Source organism: Rhodnius prolixus, unplaced genomic scaffold, assembly GCF_049639745.1.
Source record: "Rhodnius prolixus isolate KJV_2025 unplaced genomic scaffold, Rpr scaffold_3, whole genome shotgun sequence".
In the NCBI taxonomy this organism is placed as follows: Eukaryota; Metazoa; Arthropoda; class Insecta; order Hemiptera; family Reduviidae; genus Rhodnius; species Rhodnius prolixus.
The window spans coordinates 46858823-46876503 of NW_027411603.1; the positions used below are offsets into that span (position 1 = coordinate 46858823).

At 31.6% G+C, this 17681-nt stretch overlaps 1 protein-coding gene across 1 annotated transcript in view; it reads right to left on the reverse strand.

The window, feature by feature from the left end:
- The window catches only part of LOC141453204 (enoyl-CoA hydratase domain-containing protein 3, mitochondrial-like), a 43425-nt gene that overhangs the window by 10684 nt on the left and 15060 nt on the right, over positions 1-17681 (reverse strand). The window lies entirely within an intron of this gene.

A 17681-nucleotide genomic window follows, 5' to 3' on the forward strand; every position in this document is an offset into this window, starting at 1 on the left:
CAAAATAAAGAATTATCTACAAATTATTAAAATGTCATTATTTATTTTTCTTTTCCTATAGACTTCTTATTTTTATTATATTTGCGAAAAAAGGAAGTTAAAAGAGACTAAAAATGATAAGAGGCAAGTAAAGTAATGTACAGGTAGGTATAAAACTGAAAATTCTGTTTACATTAAACAAAAGAATAAAATAAAGCAATAGTAGTACGAAAAGATGGCGTCAGAGAGCGTTAAAAAACCGAAAAAGTTAAAAAAAAGTAGCAAAAATGCGTCAGAGAGACGTAAAAAAAAAAAAAGAAAGATTAGTTCACATATTTGCCACCAGGCAGCAGCACCTACTGGACTTGTTTACTATGCAAACAAAATTTAGTTCAGTTTTTTGCCACCAGGTAGCACTGAAACTGTTTATATACAACTGTCAAAGAAGATGTCTCCTCAGTACGACTGCAGAGTCGTACTCGCGAGGAGGGGGCTATGTCGCTCGTCGTTCCAAAAATATGTAATCTAGTCAAAACACCTCTCTTCACATTAAACAATCTTGATAATGTGTCATGTGTAATGGTTAGGAAGATGCGTTCACCTCGACGGTCGGAAGGCGAATGTTCGCCCCACCCGGCCCGGCCCTCGCGGCGAACTTTCTTATATACCCTCTGGATGGCGTCATATCACCATGACAACGGGCTCCCCCCTACTTTTAGTTCCACCAGCTGTCACTAGATCGCTCGTGCTGTCTGTTTTACCTCTCGTAGCCTTCCTTGCACACTCTCAAGACTGGCAGCCATTGTTGTGAACTTGCTATCTTCTTACACACTCTCTAGACTACGGCAGCCATTGTTGTAACCTTGCTATCTTCTTACACACTCTCTAGACTACGGCAGCCATTGTTGTAACCTTGCTATCTTCTTACACACTCTCTAGACTTCGGCAGCCATTATTGTAACCTTGCCTAATGCTTCTTACACACTCTCTAGACTACGGCAGCCATTTTTAACCCTTTTTTAAATATAAAAAAGGGAAAATAAATACAATATTGTAATAAATAAATCGTTTATCATTTATATTTTAAATTTTTGATACATTTTTTTACAATAAATTTTATAAAATCTTTACAACCTCACATTTAACCACGTTCGTGACTCTTTAGACTAATATAGGACTTCCTTTCACCCATATTTAACCATGCTGGCGACTCACAAGACATATATAGGACCATTTTACACCCACTTTAAACCATGTTGATGGCTCTCAAGACTTACACTGGACCTCCTTAAACTCACATTTAACCATGTTGGTGACTCACAAGACTTATACAGGACCTCCTTTCACTCACATTTAACCAAGTTGGTGACTAACAGGACTTATAGAGGACCACATTACAATCATGTTTATCTTATTTTTTTACCATGTAACTTGTATCCTATTTGTTAATTTTGTCAATATATATTTAAAAAAATTAAAAATATTTCATCATTAAAGCGAAAACCTCGAAAAATAAATATGTAAACTTAGCAAAGGTTTCACTTTTTGTTTTTTATGTATTTTTAAATTCTAAAGGATCAGGTGTGCTTGGAACGTAGAATACTTTTTATTTTTTTTTTTTTTATAATAGATTGACAAAAGTAAACAAATTAATAAATAGGCAATTTAACTGTTATACTAAACTTGTTTAAGTCCAGTTACAATCTGCCATAAATTTAAACTATCTGGAAGGTTCCAGCCATGCACATGCAATTTTATGTAAGATTAAAAACTTACTAGTTTTTCAACCAATTTCGCATTTAAAGTTTCCTTATTTTTGTAGCATATTAGCTTCATTATTCCCTCTCAGATAGTATCTTAGGAAGTTATAACTGCGTACTATTTAACCCATCATTGGTTACCACTTATTTTACTGTGACTCCAGTTTACCTCTCTAACCTAGAGAATAGTCGAAGCGATAAGATCTCTCTAACCATTACCCAACATCATGATTCTTTAAGAGACGTGATGAGTGTTAGACTAGATTAGATAACATACCAGCTGCTATAGCAGTCATTTATTTATTACAGAGTTTTTAGTTTTTATCCATTTTTCGAGAGAAATCTTTCAATAAATGCTCTAGATCATAATAATATAATGAAAGTACGTTGTTAACAGGAAACCGTAATTGCGGTTCAAGAGAAAATACGAAAAATCAAATTCAGTAAATTTGTAGTTAGATCTCCATAAGGAGCCATTGAACTAAATATAAAAATTTGAATTTTCCTTTATTAATTTTCATCACACGAAACTTGACCGACGACTCGTAAAAACATTTATCTAAAGCAAAAAAAATCCGTTGAAAACTGAATAACATTCTACTTGATCGTAACACCTTGTAATTATTATAAGCAAGAAAAAGTAATTGAATTGTAACAAGTGCTTGGTGGATATTAAAGTAAAAGTGAAATGGGCAAAGTGACAAAGATAAGCAAAATACCTTATTAAGCCGATACAAAAGGAAAGGTCTTGTTCACACAACACTTGCTCCAGCAAGTACTTCTCATTCTACTCCTGCTTGAAGGCACTACTACCTTCTTCATTCTTGTTACGAAATAGTCCATTACCAGTGAAACGCAGAGCTAGTAACTTCTTATCAGTCCTATCTATGAAGCCATTTAATTTTTCATCTGAATTGCCGAAATCACCATCCTGTATAAACACCAAAGATTCGATATATTTCTCACCTTTTTCAAGCCCTAACATTGTCATCTTGTTATTTTTCCTTACACTGGCTATATTATACGAAGTATAACTATAGCAAAAACTTGAAACGATTCTCCCAAAATACATAAACAACTGTATGTAATACATACATACGTTACTTAATATCATTAAATAAGGTTCCTTTTTATTAAATCTCAGAGGAAGAATAACAAACAAGATTTCAACCTGACTATTCTCCCCGGGCCATACTTCACTTACTGAGCAGACTGAGTAAGGGAGGTTACGTGATGTTATCCAAAATATTAATAAATACTCAAACATTTGTAAAAATTATGAATAAAAATAATTGAAATCTAGTACATATTAAAAAGAAATATTTTTTTCTTTTAAATCTATGCGACTAATATTTTAGAACTGAGAAGTTGGAAATGTATTTTATAGGAGGGGGGCGCGAGAATTTAAGTTTAAAACACGGACATTGTTGCATTTTCACTGCAAAATAATTATTGTTAAGTAGGCGCCACGGTAGCCGAGCGGTTAGAGGCGAGACCTGCGAAGCTAAAATGTATTGTGGTACTGGGTTCGATTCCCGGTCATAGGCCTTGGATTTTATTTAATGTTTAAAAATGAGAAATAGTAAAGTATGTTTGCTAGACGCCTCCGTCCACGACACCTAATTGGTAGTTGGACGTTAAGCCCCGCCTGAAAAAATAGGCGATTACTTTACTTTACTTTAATTATTGTTAAGTAAAATATGAATGAAAGGTGGAATATTTCTCGTAATTTAACTAGAATACTTATGTTTCCGTATTTGACAGTTAGTTTTAAGACCAAGGGTAGATTATGTAAGCTAGATCAATCAATTTTGGGAAACAAGAAAGAAAAACCATTGGAATAAGTGAATCAGTAGTCTACCTGGGGACAAAATCTCCTATATCCAATGGTATTTACTTGTTGTGTTTCGAAACTGATCGACCCATTGTGCACAATCATTAGCTCTAGCCTTAATATTAACTATTAAATACAGGAGCAGAATAATTTCTGTAGCATTGTCTTATTATTAATTATCGCATACAGAAATCACGAACCTCAGTGAAATCGGTATAAAAGTTCCATTTTTGCAATTGTTTTTACTTTCTTTTTTTCAAAAATGATAGACTTTACAATTACAATCTAGCATTGGTCTTAACACTAACTATCAAATAACCAAAATTAGACGACAATTTTGACTTTTTCTATAGCTTTTTACCTCATACTCTTAAAAAAAGATCGTACCTACATGTACATTTTACCATAGTGAAAGCAGAAGATTTCTACTTTTGCCAATGGTTTTTGCTTCTTGATTTTCAATATAGATCGATCCAACATAAACTGTAGGATTGCCTTTAATATTAACTATCAAATGCAGATACAGCAGCATTACAGTGAAATTAACAGTCTATTTCCATTTTTTCCAATGGTTTCTGCCCGTTGTTTTTCAAAACACATCAATCCAAAATGTACCAACTTGAATTGACCTTATTATTAACAATCATAACAGAAACAGGAGTATTCTGGCGAAATTAGGCAAGAACTTCAACTTTTTCCAATCTTTTTTACTTCTTACTGTTATAAAAAAAAAAAAAAAAAAAAAAAACCTATCTAAATTTACATTCATACTTCTGCTTTAATATTAACTCTCAATTACGAAACAGGAGTTTTCATGTAAAGTTAAAAGACGATTTCTACATTTTCCAATGGTTTTCAATTGTATTTATTTAACCAAATATTAAATAGTAGGAGATTTTAAATATTGAACATTTAAACTCTAGCACTTCTGGTGTCCCAATATTTTTGAGAGCCTTATTTCACACTTTTTCAAAAAGTGCTACCTAACAGTTTGGAATTTCATTGAGTTATACTTATATATAATTTCTACAGATGTTGCTAATGTTATTTTTTTTAAAAAAAATTCCAAACTTTTGTATGTTGTTTTCATTTTCCTTTTAAATCCTTAACAAAAACTTACAGTTTTAAAAGTTAAGTATAAGGGTTGATTAAACGCCAAAAGGTACACAAATCAGCAGTTCCCAACATTTCATTAATACTTCTTTGATATAATTTAAGTAATTTTACTGCATTAACTTTTCCTTCACATTTTTTAGAATTTATTAGATGTCACAGACCCTTATGCTGGCCATTTTCGTCTACAAAATATTTACTCAAGTAGCACACCATTTAACTTAGATTGACTGTAATATCTATTTATCTATAATAATCAAACTATTAATCACAGGTGAAAAAGAAAACGTTATAAAAAATATAAAAAAAATAAGAGGCTAAAAAATTCATAAACTTTTTTTACATCAATGATTTTATGCATTTATTTTTATTTTTAAATAAAAATCATTGGTTTAAGTTCATTCTTCGATTAAGGTAATTGTTATTTTATGTTGTAGTCAAACGTTTGTAATAATAAGTAATAAATAATCTGGCTTTATCGCAAATAATATAGTTTTCTTCAATTACATTCTCAATCTAGGTGTTCTTCCCACAATGTTATATATATGTAATATAAAATAAAGAAAATAAAGATATGCATATTTTTAGGACAGCTAATTATTCCAGTATTTTACCATAAGTAAAATTAGGGGGACTAAATTAAATTACAATTGAGAAATGAGTAAATATTGTTGAATAATCTACTTGTTATTAAATGTATGTTATTTGTGCTCACGAATATTTCGGTAAGACGAATTTAAGACTGAAATATTGTTTTGAATCCTCCGTGATTGAAATTTAAAAAGTGGCCGACTCTAACTTTGTTTTTTTCTACTTTAACATGCATGTATATGTGACTACTCAGAATAATTCATCACTCATTTTATCATAATTATAATAAAAAAATATTATGAATGAACTGGCCAGCATAAGGGTCTGTGACATCTAATAAATTCTAAAAAATGTGAAGGAAAAGTTAATGCAGTAAAATTACTTAAATTATATCAAAGAAGTATTAATGAAATGTTGGGAACTGCTGATTTGTGTACCTTTTGGCGTTTAATCAACCCTTATACTTAACTTTTAAAACTGTAAGTTTTTGTTAAGGAGATTTTTGTACCTTTTGGATAGATTTTCCTTTTTGTCTATTTGCAAAGTTACGTCTGCTTTACAGATTTTTTAAAATTTGGAATAAGCTATTCTATCATTATAACCTGATAAGGTGTTAAATCGGAACCGTAACTACCACTGGAGAGATCTTTTTAAAGAATGATTATAGTTGCGGTCCCCAAACCATCCTCAATAACCATTTTTTTGAGAAAGCGTTTTGAATAAAATAGGAAGGTATTTGTACGTAAATAGCAAAATTAAACTGCGATTTCAGTACTTCCTTTTAAGAGGAGCAAGAAAAATAAACTGCGATTACAGTACTTCTCCCTAAAAGGCAAAGATTTTGAATCGAACGACAATTCATTGATGTAAATAGGTTCACTCATTGATAATTTTAACGATTGCAGTACTTCCTCTTAGTAGGTGTAAGAGCATGATGGCACTTCACAGCCACGTAGAGGAGCTTTAACCACTTATTTGAGCTAAATTTTATCAAAATCGGACTAAGCTTTGTAGAAATATTGGTAATAATAGTTTTAGAAAGGGCCTTATTTGGGTGGGGCGAACTCCCCTCCTTATGAGGCATAGCGTCGAGACTTTTAAAGTACAAATCTGTACAAAATTTCGATTCGAATGACACTTCATTCATGAAAATCGGTTCACGTGTCGATAATTTGAAACGATTGCTATACTTCCCCTTAACAAGTGTAAGAGCAGATCGTCGCTTTATTGTTAGGTAGGGGAACCCTAACCCTATCATCCTACCAAATTTTATCAAAATCGGGCCAAGATTTACAGAGTAATTAGTAATAATAATTTTGGAGGGGGCCTTACATAAAGGGGGCTAACTCCTCTCCCATTCGATGTACAGGGCCGAGACCCCCAAAAGGCACATCTACATAAAATTCCGAATCGAATGACACCTCATTCATGAAAATCGGTTCACGCGTTTAGGCGCTACGTTGTTTACAAAAAAGGTAACAAGAACAACAACAACAAGAAGAAGAAGAACAAGAACAAGAACATTTTTTAAAAAAGCCGTTTTTGCTCATTTTCGGCAACTTTTTTCTCGAAACCTATTAGATCTGGGTGGTTGTAAAAAAATTACAGTTATAAAGGAGGATTTGCCCTTTATTATAAAGAAAATTTGGGAATTTTATCTTTTATAGAAAAATAGAAAAAAATTGTCAAAGTTGGGTGTTTTTCAACGTTACACTTTTTCGTGCAGTTTTTGATGGTCAACCCTTATACAACTGTCCTACCGGACAGTTTTAATCATTTTGTAATAGGTGTCCCAATATTAATGGGAGTCACTGTAAATTCACATTCATACTTCTGCTTTAATATTAACTCTCAATTACGAAACAGGAGTTTTCATGTAAAGTTAAAAGACGATTTCTACATTTTCCAATGGTTTTCAATTGTATTTCAAAATAGATCGACCCAACATGTACAATCTAGCATTGCCTTTAGTATTAATTATCTAATGCAGAAACAACAGCATTCCAGTGAAAAAGTAAAAAAGTTTATAAATTATTTTTAAATAATAAAAAAAATAGTTAATTAAATATTTGTATTTATTTTTCATTTTAATCTTTTTAATAATAAGAAATTAAAAACAATGAAAAAAATACGAAAAAAGAAAACATAAAAAGAATTGTTAAAAAAGGCCTCCAAAGTCTTGAAAGAGAATCTTTAATCGTGAAAATAGTGATTGTTCTGCTACCTGGAAGTGACAGCACGTACTGCATGCAGTTCATTCGTTATTAACTCCATAGTTTTATTAATTATTAGGTAGCTCGAGGTTTTTTTAATTAGAAAATATTAAACTTTCAATATGAAAGATATTGACGTAGCTAGTATATAGGTTTTACTTTAGGGCTTACCATGAACAATTTCAACACAAGATTAATATCTTGTGTAATACTAATGTAGTATTACAGGCAATGAAGATTTTGCAAAAATAATAACTTAAAAGAGAAACTTATCGCGTAGGTTCGTGGAAATTCGTCACGTATAAGAGTAGGTAATAGGTTAAATAGTTTTTACGGATTTTCTTAAAAACAGCTTTAAAGATTTTGTTCAAACTTTGTGTACTTTTTATTTAAGCCGTATTACATAAATTTTACTGAAAACCGTTCTCTGACAACTTATTTTGAGACCACTTTTGGAGTACAACTTCAGCCCTAGGTCACACTCGTAAACTAGTATTTAAATAAAATTTTAAGTTTTACCACTAATTTATTATTAAACTTTACCTATTATTTAATTTAAATTCCAAATACGAAGAAAATCTATCGAGCACATTTTCAAGAATTAGCCAAAGAAGGTCAGAAGTACAGGTGCTCATTTTCGCCTTAAAAAACAATTTCTAATGGAAAATAAACTTTTTAACTACTTATTTCAACTTGATAATTTAATATTCTTTCATTTTTTAAAAGAAAAGTATTAGTATTATTAAATTTTAACTGGAACTACTTTTTGTATTCTTCCGCAAAACCTTGTGCTTTTGAGTGACGTCATAAAGTAGTCCCAAATTATTTATTTTAAAAAAGACTTTAAAACTATTAATAGTGTGAGAAAATCATTTCTTTTATCTAAATTAACTTGTTATTAATCCATTTTAAACTGAATTATGCTTAAATTTAATTTTATAAAAAATCCAAGTTCAAATATGGCGACTAACTGATTTTTGCAGTCAGTTGCCACTGGGCTCCCGACCAGTGAACATCTATGCAGTTCACGTAAGTAAGATTTTATTATTTATTTAATTTAATTCAATCAAATTTTTATTAAACTTAATAAAGTGACACAACTATATTAAATTTAAAGAGTTTTAGATATTTTTTTACTAAAAAATTAAAAGAATTGAATTAGCACGTGGTCTACCAATGAATCTTCCATGCCTGAACAAGCAATAATTCTTATTTCTTTAATTATTTTTCTATTTCACTTAATTAATTTTTACATTTTAACATAAAATTAATTTTCGGAATTATTTTAAATATTTTTTAACTAAAAAATTTAAAAAAGTGAATTAGCACGTGGTCGACCAACGAATCTAGCATGCCTAGACAAGCAATGATTCGTATTTCTTTAATTATTTTTCTATTTTTCTTTATTAATTTTTACATTTTGAATTTAAATTTATGTTTATTGTAATTTTAAATTTATTTATTTGAAGTAACTTGACTCTTGAAATAGCTTTAGACCTTGGAACATGCTTAAATTTGATTTTATAAAAAATCCAAGTTCAAAAAGGGCGACTAACTTATTTTTGCAGTCAGTTGCCACTGGGCTCCCGACCAGTGAACATCTATGCAGTACACGTAAGTAAGATTTTATTATTTATTTAATTTAATTCAATCAAATTTGTATTAAAATTAATTAAGTGACACAACTATATTAAATGTAAAGAGTTTTAGATATTTTTTTACTAAAAAATTAAAAGAATTGAATTAGCACGTGGTCTACCAATGAATCTTGCATGCCTGGACAAGCAATAATTCTTATTTCTTTAATTATTTTTCTATTTCACTTAATTAAATTTTACATTTTAACATAAAATTAATTTCCGGTATTATTTTAAAAAAATTTTAACTAAAAAATTTAAAATAGTGAATTAGCACGTGGTCGACCAATGAATCTTGCATGCCTAGACAAGCAATAATTCTTATTTCTTTAATTATTTTTCTATTTCACTTAATTAAATTTTACATTTTAACATAAAATTAATTTTCGGTATTATATTAAAAATTTTTTAACTAAAAAATTTAAAAAAGTGAATTAGCACGTGGTCGACCAATGAATCTTGCATGCCTAGACAAGCAATAATTCTTATTTCTTTAATTATTTTTCTATTTTACTTAATTAATTTTTACATTTTGAATTTAAATTTATGTTTATTCTAATTTTAAATTTATTTATTTATTTTTTTGTTGTAACTTAACTCTTGAAATAGCTTCAGACCTTGGGACATTTCTTAACACTTTTCTAAAACAATCAATAGTCCGAATTGTGAAGTATGTCATCCCGAACCGTCTTTACCAACCTTGAACAGAATAAGCAGGGTTTTACCAAATTTTGGAAAAAAAATAAGTAACAATATTTATTATTTTATTCAATAAGAACACTGCAAATTAAAATTTTATAATAGAAATTCAAATAGTTTAAAATAAAATTAATTAATGAAATCAATTAAGGATTCAAATGAAATATGCTACAATCTACAATTGGTTGGATTTTGAAATAATTTTAAAGCGCACAATAAGAAAGGCAACCTTCACTTTGGAGTTAAGCATTCAACAAAAAGAAAGATATAAATATCTTTGATTTAAAATACACTAAGTGACTTTATATGATTCTTATGAGTAATGGGCTAGACAATTAATTCATTAAAAAAATTTTAAGCTATGGAAAGATCCATCAATTTCTATTTAAAACAATTGGAGGGCATTAGGATTCCCTAAAAAGATTTCTTATGTTCTTAAATATAATATACTAGACTGAAGGAAATTAAAATATTATTCAAGGTTCATGAGAAATTTTATTATAACAAGTATTCCATTACACGTCAATACAGCAAATCTTAAAACGTTCTCAATTATTGAAAACAATATCTAGATTTTAAGATTGTACAATGCATTAATAAGGAAATATAATCCTAAACCTCATAGTTATTGCGATAATCGGTAGGTAATTTTTGGGGAGCGAAATCTGATCTCTACCTCCTCGAGGTGCTCCCTGGGCAACTACTCCCGGGAGTAGGCTAACAGAGACAGTACACGATTCAAAGCTAAATGTAGCTTCAATTAACGCTTACTCTTAAAACTTTTCTAGTATAATATTTCGCTTCAATGTTAATTATAATTCCACTTATTTTACATTTTCATATTTAATTAATATGGTGTAACTAATAGCATGATAATAATGTAAGAAAAAATTAAATCATTTAACTAATTGCATGTTCCTCCTCACCTAAATGAATACTTGGAATTATAATTATTTAAAACATTTTAGTGGCCACTAACAATGTTTTTACTCGGTTTTTTAAGACTAAATGTGAATCAAATATTAATATAGCACAACACTTCGTGACAAAAAACACTGGCTCCGATTTTATACATTACACGTTTCATTGTTTTAAAATCTTTTGTTTCTTGGTTGATTTGCTTAAATTCAGGCTGGGGTTTCAGTTGTTAATCGTCTTCTTGTTGATTCTTAAATTTCATTTTCTTTGAAGACTTTGTTTTCTTCAAGTATGTATCTTAGTAATCCCACTTACCCACCAGTCCAATCAGAAGAAACTATATCTTAGGAATTACCATGGATGGCTAAAATATCTAGTTTGTACGTTAGGTTAAACTTAGTTGTAAGTTGGGCAGTATGCTCCAGCCATATAAGAAGAAACCATATCTTAGGAATTTCAATTGATGACTAAGTTATCTATTTTATAAGTTAGGTTAAGCTTAGTTGTAAGTTGGGCAAGTGTGCCCCTGCCATATCAGAAGAAACCATATCAAAGGAATTTCAATCGATGACTAAATTATCTAGTTTGTAAGTTAGGTTAAGCTTAGTTGTAAGTTGGACAAGTGAGCCCCTGCCATAAAGGAAGAAAACATATCTTACGAATTACAATGGATGGCTAAATATCTAGTTTATAAGTTAGATTAAGCTTGTACATTGTATTTAAAAAAAAGAAAAAAAATTATCTTTTACTATTTTTCTCCCTAATCTTCTTGATATTAAGCACCAGTATGACGTTAAATTTTATGACGAACGGCAAAGCAGCTATAATATGGAAGCCAAAAATGGTTAATACGAATTAAATAAAATATCTAGTTTGTAAGTTAGGTTAAGCTTAGTTGTAAGTTGGGCAAGTGAGCCCCTGCCATATAAGAAGTAACCATATCTGAGGAATTTCAATGGATGGCTAAATTATCTAGTTTTGTAAGTTAGATTAAGATTAGTTGTAAGTTGGGCAAGTGTGCTCCGGCCATATAAGAAGAAACCATATCTTCGGAGTTTCAAAGGATGCCTGATGTAATTAGTTTATAAGTTAGGTTAGGCTTAGTTGTAAGTTGGGCAGTATGCCCCGGCCAAATAAGAAGAAACCATATCTTAGGAATTTCAAAAGACGACTAAAGTATCTAGTTTATAAGTTAGGTTAAGCTTAGTTGTAAGTTAGGCAAGTGAGCCCCTGCCATATAAGAAGAAACCATCTTAGGAATTTCAAAGGATGACTAATGTATTTAGTTTGTAAGTTAGGTTAAGCTTAGTTGTAAGCTGGGCAAGAGAGTCCCTGCCATATAAGAAGAAACCATATCTTAGGAATTTCAATGGATGGCTAAATTATCTAGTTTGTAAGTTAGATTAAGATTAATTGTAAGTTCGGCATGTGTGCCCCGGCCATATAAGAAGAAACCATATCTTCGGAATTTCAAAGGATGGCTAAACTATCTAGTTTATAAGTTAGGTTAAGCTTAGTTGATAAGTTGGGCAAGTGTGCTCCTGCCATATTAGAAGAAACCACATCTTCGGAATTTCAAAGGATGGTTGAAGTATCTAGTTTATATGTTAGGTTAAGCTCAGTTGTAAGTTTGGCAAGTGAGCCCTTGCCATATAAGAAGAAACCATATCTTAGGAATTTCAATTGATGACTAAGTTATCTATTTTATAAGTTAGGTTAAGCTTAGTTGTAAGTTGGGCAAGAGAGTCTCTGCCATATAAGAAGAAACCATATCTTAGGAATTTCAATGGATGGCTAAATTATCTAGTTTGTAAGTTAGATTAAGATTAATTGTAAGTTCGGCATTTGTGCCCCGGCCATATAAGAAGAAACCATATCTTCGGAATTTCAAAGGATGGCTAAACTATCTAGTTTATAAGTTAGGTTAAGCTTAGTTGTTAAGTTGGGCTAGTGCGCTCCTGCCATATTAGAAGAAACCACATCTTCGGAATTTCAAAGGATGGTTGAAGTATCTAGTTTATATGTTAGGTTAAGCTCAGTTGTAAGTTTGGCAAGTGAGCCCTTGCCATATAAGAAGAAACCATATCTTAGGAATTTCAATTGATGACTAAGTAATCTATTTTATAAGTTAGGTTAAGCTTAGTTGTAAGTTAGGCAAGTGTGCACCTGCCATATCAGAAGAAACCATATCAAAGGAATTTCAATCGATGACTAAATTATCTAGTTTGTAAGTTAAGTTAAGCTTAGTTGTAAGTTGGGCAAGTGAGCCCCTGCCATAAAGGAAGAAAACATATCTTACGAATTACAATGGATGGCTAAATATCTAGTTTATAAGTTAGATTAAGCTTGTACATTGTATTTAAAAAAAAGAAAAAAAAATTATCTTTTACTATTTTTCTCCCTAATCTTCTTGATATTAAGCACCAGTATGACGTTAAATTTTATGACCAACGGCAAAGCCGCTATAATATGGAAGCCAAAAATGGTTAATACGAATTAAATAAAATATCTAGTTTGTAAGTTAGGTTAAGCTTAGTTGTAAGTTGGGCAAGTGAGCCCCTGCCATATAAGAAGTAACCATATCTTAGGAATTTTTCAATGGATGGCTAACTTATCTAGTTTGTAAGTTAGATTAAGATTAGTTGTAAGTTGGGCAAATGAGCTCCGGCCATATAAGAAGAAACCATATCTTCTGAGTTTCAAAGGATGCCTGATGCAATTAGTTAATAAGTTAGGTTAGGCTTAGTTGTAAGTTGGGCAGTATGCCCCGGCCAAATAAGAAGAAACCATATCTTAGGAATTTCAAAAGACGACTAAAGTATGTAGTTTATAAGTTAGGTTAAGCTTAGTTGTAAGTTGGGCAAGTGTGCCACTGCCATATAAGAAAAAACCATATCAAAGGACTTTCAATTTATCAATAAGTTATCTATTTTATAAGTTAGGTTAAGCTTAGTTGTAAGTTAGGTAAGTGAGTCCCTCCTATATAAGAAGAAACCATCTTAGGAATTTCAAAGGATGACTAATGTATTTAGTTTGTAAGTTAGGTTAAGCTTAGTTGTAAGCTGGGCAAGAGAGTCCCTGCCATATAAGAAGAAACCATATCTTAGGAATTTCAATGGATGGCTAAATTATCTAGATTGTAAGTTAGATTAAGATTAGTTGTAAGTTCGGCATGTGTGCCCCGGCCATATAAGAAGAAACCATATCTACGGAATTTCAATGGATGGCTAAACTATCTAGTTTATAAGTTAGGTTAAGCTTAGTTGTTAAGTTGGGCAAGTGTGCTCCTGCCATATTAGAAGAAACCACATCTTCGGAATTTCAAAGGATGGTTGAAGTATCTAGTTTATATGTTAGGTTAAGCTCAGTTGTAAGTTTGGCAAGTGAGCCCTTGCCATATAAGAAGAAACCATATCTTAGGAATTTCAAAAGATGACTAATGTATTTGGTTTGTAAGCTAGGTTAAGCTCAGTTGTAAGCTGGGCAAGAGAGACCCTGCCATACAAGAAGAAACCATATCTTAGGAATTTCAATGGATGGCTAAATTATCTAGTTTGTAAGTTAGATTAAGATTAGTTGTAAGTTGGGCATGTTTGCCCCGGCCATATAAGAAGAAACCATATCTTCGGAATTTCAAAGGATGGCAGAAGTATCTAGTTTATAAGTTAGGTGAAGCTTAGTTGTAAGTTGGGCAGTATGCCCCTACCATAACAGAAAAAACCATAACAAAGGAATTTCAATAGATGACTAAATTATCTAGTTTATAAGTTAGGTTAAGCTTAGTTGTAAGCTGGGCACCTGAGAACCTGCCATATAAGAAGAAACCATATCTTAGGAATTTCAATGGATGGCTAAATTATCTAGTTTGTAAGTTAGATTAAGATAAGTTGTAAGTTCGGCATGTGTGCCTAGGTCATATAAGAAGAAACCACATCATCGGAATTTCAAAGGATGGCTAAATTATCTAGTTTGTAAGTTAGGTTAAGCTTAGTTGTAATTTGTGCAAGTGAGCCCCTGCCATATAGGAAGAAAACATATCATACGAATTACAATGGATGGCTAAATATGTAGTTTATAAGTTAGGTTAAGCTTGTACATTATATTTAAAAAAAAGAAAAAAAAAATATCTTTTACTATTTTTCTCCCTAATCTTCATGATATTAGGCACCAGTATGAGTTAAATTTTATGACCAACGGCAAACCAGCTATGATATGGAAGCCAAAAATGGTTAATACGAATTAAATAAAATATATAGTTTGTAAGTTAGGTTAAGCTTAGTTGTAAGTTGGGCAAGTGAGCCCCTGCCATATAAGAAGAAACCATATCTTAGGAATTTCAAAAGATGACTAAAGTATCTAGTTTATAAGTTAGGTTAAGCTTAGTTGTAAGTTGGGCAAGTGTGCCCCTGCCATATCAGAAGAAACCATATCAAAGGAATTTCAAAGGATGACTAAATTATATAGTTTATTAGTTAGGTTAAGCTTAGTTGTAACTTGGGAAAGTGTGCCCCTGCCATATAGGAAGAAACCATATCTTCGGAATTTCAAAGGATGACTAAAGTATCTAGTTTATAAGTTAGGTTAAGATTGGTTGTAAGTTAGGCAAGTGTGCCCCGGCCATATAAGAAGAAACCATATCTTCGGAATTTCAAAGGATGGCTAAAGTATCTAGTTTATAAGTTAGGTTAAGCTTAGTTGTAAGTTGGGCAAGTGAGCCCCTGCCATATAGGAAGAAACCAAATCTTCGGAATTTCAAAGGATGGCTAAAGTATCTAGTTTATAAGTTAGGTTAAGCTTAGTTGTAAGCTGGGCAAGAGAGTCCCTGCCATATAAGAAGAAACCATATCTTAATAATTTCAATGGATGGCTAAATTATCTAGTTTGTAAGTTAGATTAAGCTTAGTTGTAAGTTGGGCAGTATGCCCCTGCCATATCAGAAGAAACCATATCTTCGGAATTTCAAAGGATGGCAGAAGTATCTAGTTTATAAGTTAGGTGAAGCTTAGTTGTAAGTTGGGCAGTATGCCCCTACCATAACAGAAAAAACCATATCAAAGGAATTTCAATAGATGACTAAATTATCTAGTTTATAAGTTAGGTTAAGCTTAGTTGTAAGCTGGGCACCTGAGAACCTGCCATATAAGAAGAAACCATATCTTAGGAATTTCAATGGATGGCTAAATTATCTAGTTTGTAAGTTAGATTAAGATAAGTTGTAAGTTCGGCATGTGTGCCTAGGTCATATAAGAAGAAACCACATCATCGGAATTTCAAAGGATGGCTAAATTATCTAGTTTGTAAGTTAGGTTAAGCTTAGTTGTAATTTGTGCAAGTGAGCCCCTGCCATATAGGAAGAAAACATATCATACGAATTACAATGGATGGCTAAAAATGTAGTTTATAAGTTAGGTTAAGCTTGTACATTGTATTTAAAAAAAAGAAAAAAAAAATATCTTTTACTATTTTTCTCCCTAATCTTCATGATATTAGGCACCAGTATGAGTTAAATTTTATGACCAACGGCAAACCAGCTATGATATGGAAGCCAAAAATGGTTAATACGAATTAAATAAAATATATAGTTTGTAAGTTAGGTTAAGCTTAGTTGTAAGTTGGGCAAGTGAGCCCCTGCCATATAAGAAGAAACCATATCTTAGGAATTTCAAAAGATGACTAAAGTATCTAGTTTATAAGTTAGGTTAAGCTTAGTTGTAAGTTGGGCAAGTGTGCCCCTGCCATATCAGAAGAAACCATATCAAAGGAATTTCAAAGGATGACTAATGTATTTAGTTTGTAAGTTAGGTTAAGCTTAGTTGTAAGCTGGGCAAGTGAGCCCCTGCCATATAGGAAGAAACCATATCTTCGGAATTTCAAAGGATGACTAAAGTATCTAGTTTATAAGTTAGGTTAAGCTTAGTTGTAAGTTGGGCAAGTGAGCCCCTGCCATATAGGAAGAAACCATATCTTCGGAATTTCAAAGGATGGCTAAAGTATCTAGTTTATAAGTTAGGTTAAGCTTAGTTGTAAGCTGGGCAAGAGAGTCCCTGCCATATAAGAAGAAACCATATCTTAATAATTTCAATGGATGGCTAAATTATCTAGTTTGTAAGTTAGATTAAGCTTAGTTGTAAGTTGGGCAGTATGCCCCTGCCATATCAGAAGAAACCATATCATAGGAATTTCAATGAATGCCTGATGTAATTAGTTTATAAGTTAGGTTAAGCTTAGTTGTAAGTTGGGCAGTTTGCCCCGGCCATATAAGAAGAAACCATATCTTCGGAATTTCAAAGGATGGCTAAACTATCTAGTTTATAAGTTAGGTTAAGCTTAGTTGTTAAGTTGGGCAAGTGTGCTCCTGCCATATTAGAAGAAACCACATCTTCGGAATTTCAAAGGATGGTTGAAGTATCTAGTTTGTAAGTTAGGTTAAGCTTTGTTGTAAGCTGGACAAGAGAGTCCCTGCCATATAAGAAGAAACCATATCTTAGGAATTTCAATGGATGGCTAAATTATCTAGTTTGTAAGTTAGATTATGATTAGTTGTAACTCGGGTAGTATGCCCCTGCCATATAAGAAGAAACCATATCTTAGGAATTTCAAAGGATGGCTAAATTATCTAGTTTGCAAGTTAGGTTAAGCTTAGTTGTAAGTTGGGCAAGTGGGCCCCTGCCATATAGGAAGAAGACATATCTTACGAATTACAATGGATGCCTGATGTAATTAGCTTATAAGTTAGGTTAGGCTTAGTTGTAAGTTGGTCAGTATGCCCCGGCCAAATAAGAAGAAACCATATCTTAGGAATTTCAAAAGACGACTAAAGTATCTAGTTTATAAGTTAGGTTAAGCTTAGTTGTAAGTTGGGCAAGTGTGCCACTGCCATATAAGAAGAAACCATATCAAAGGACTTTCAATTTATCACTAAGTTATCTATTTTATA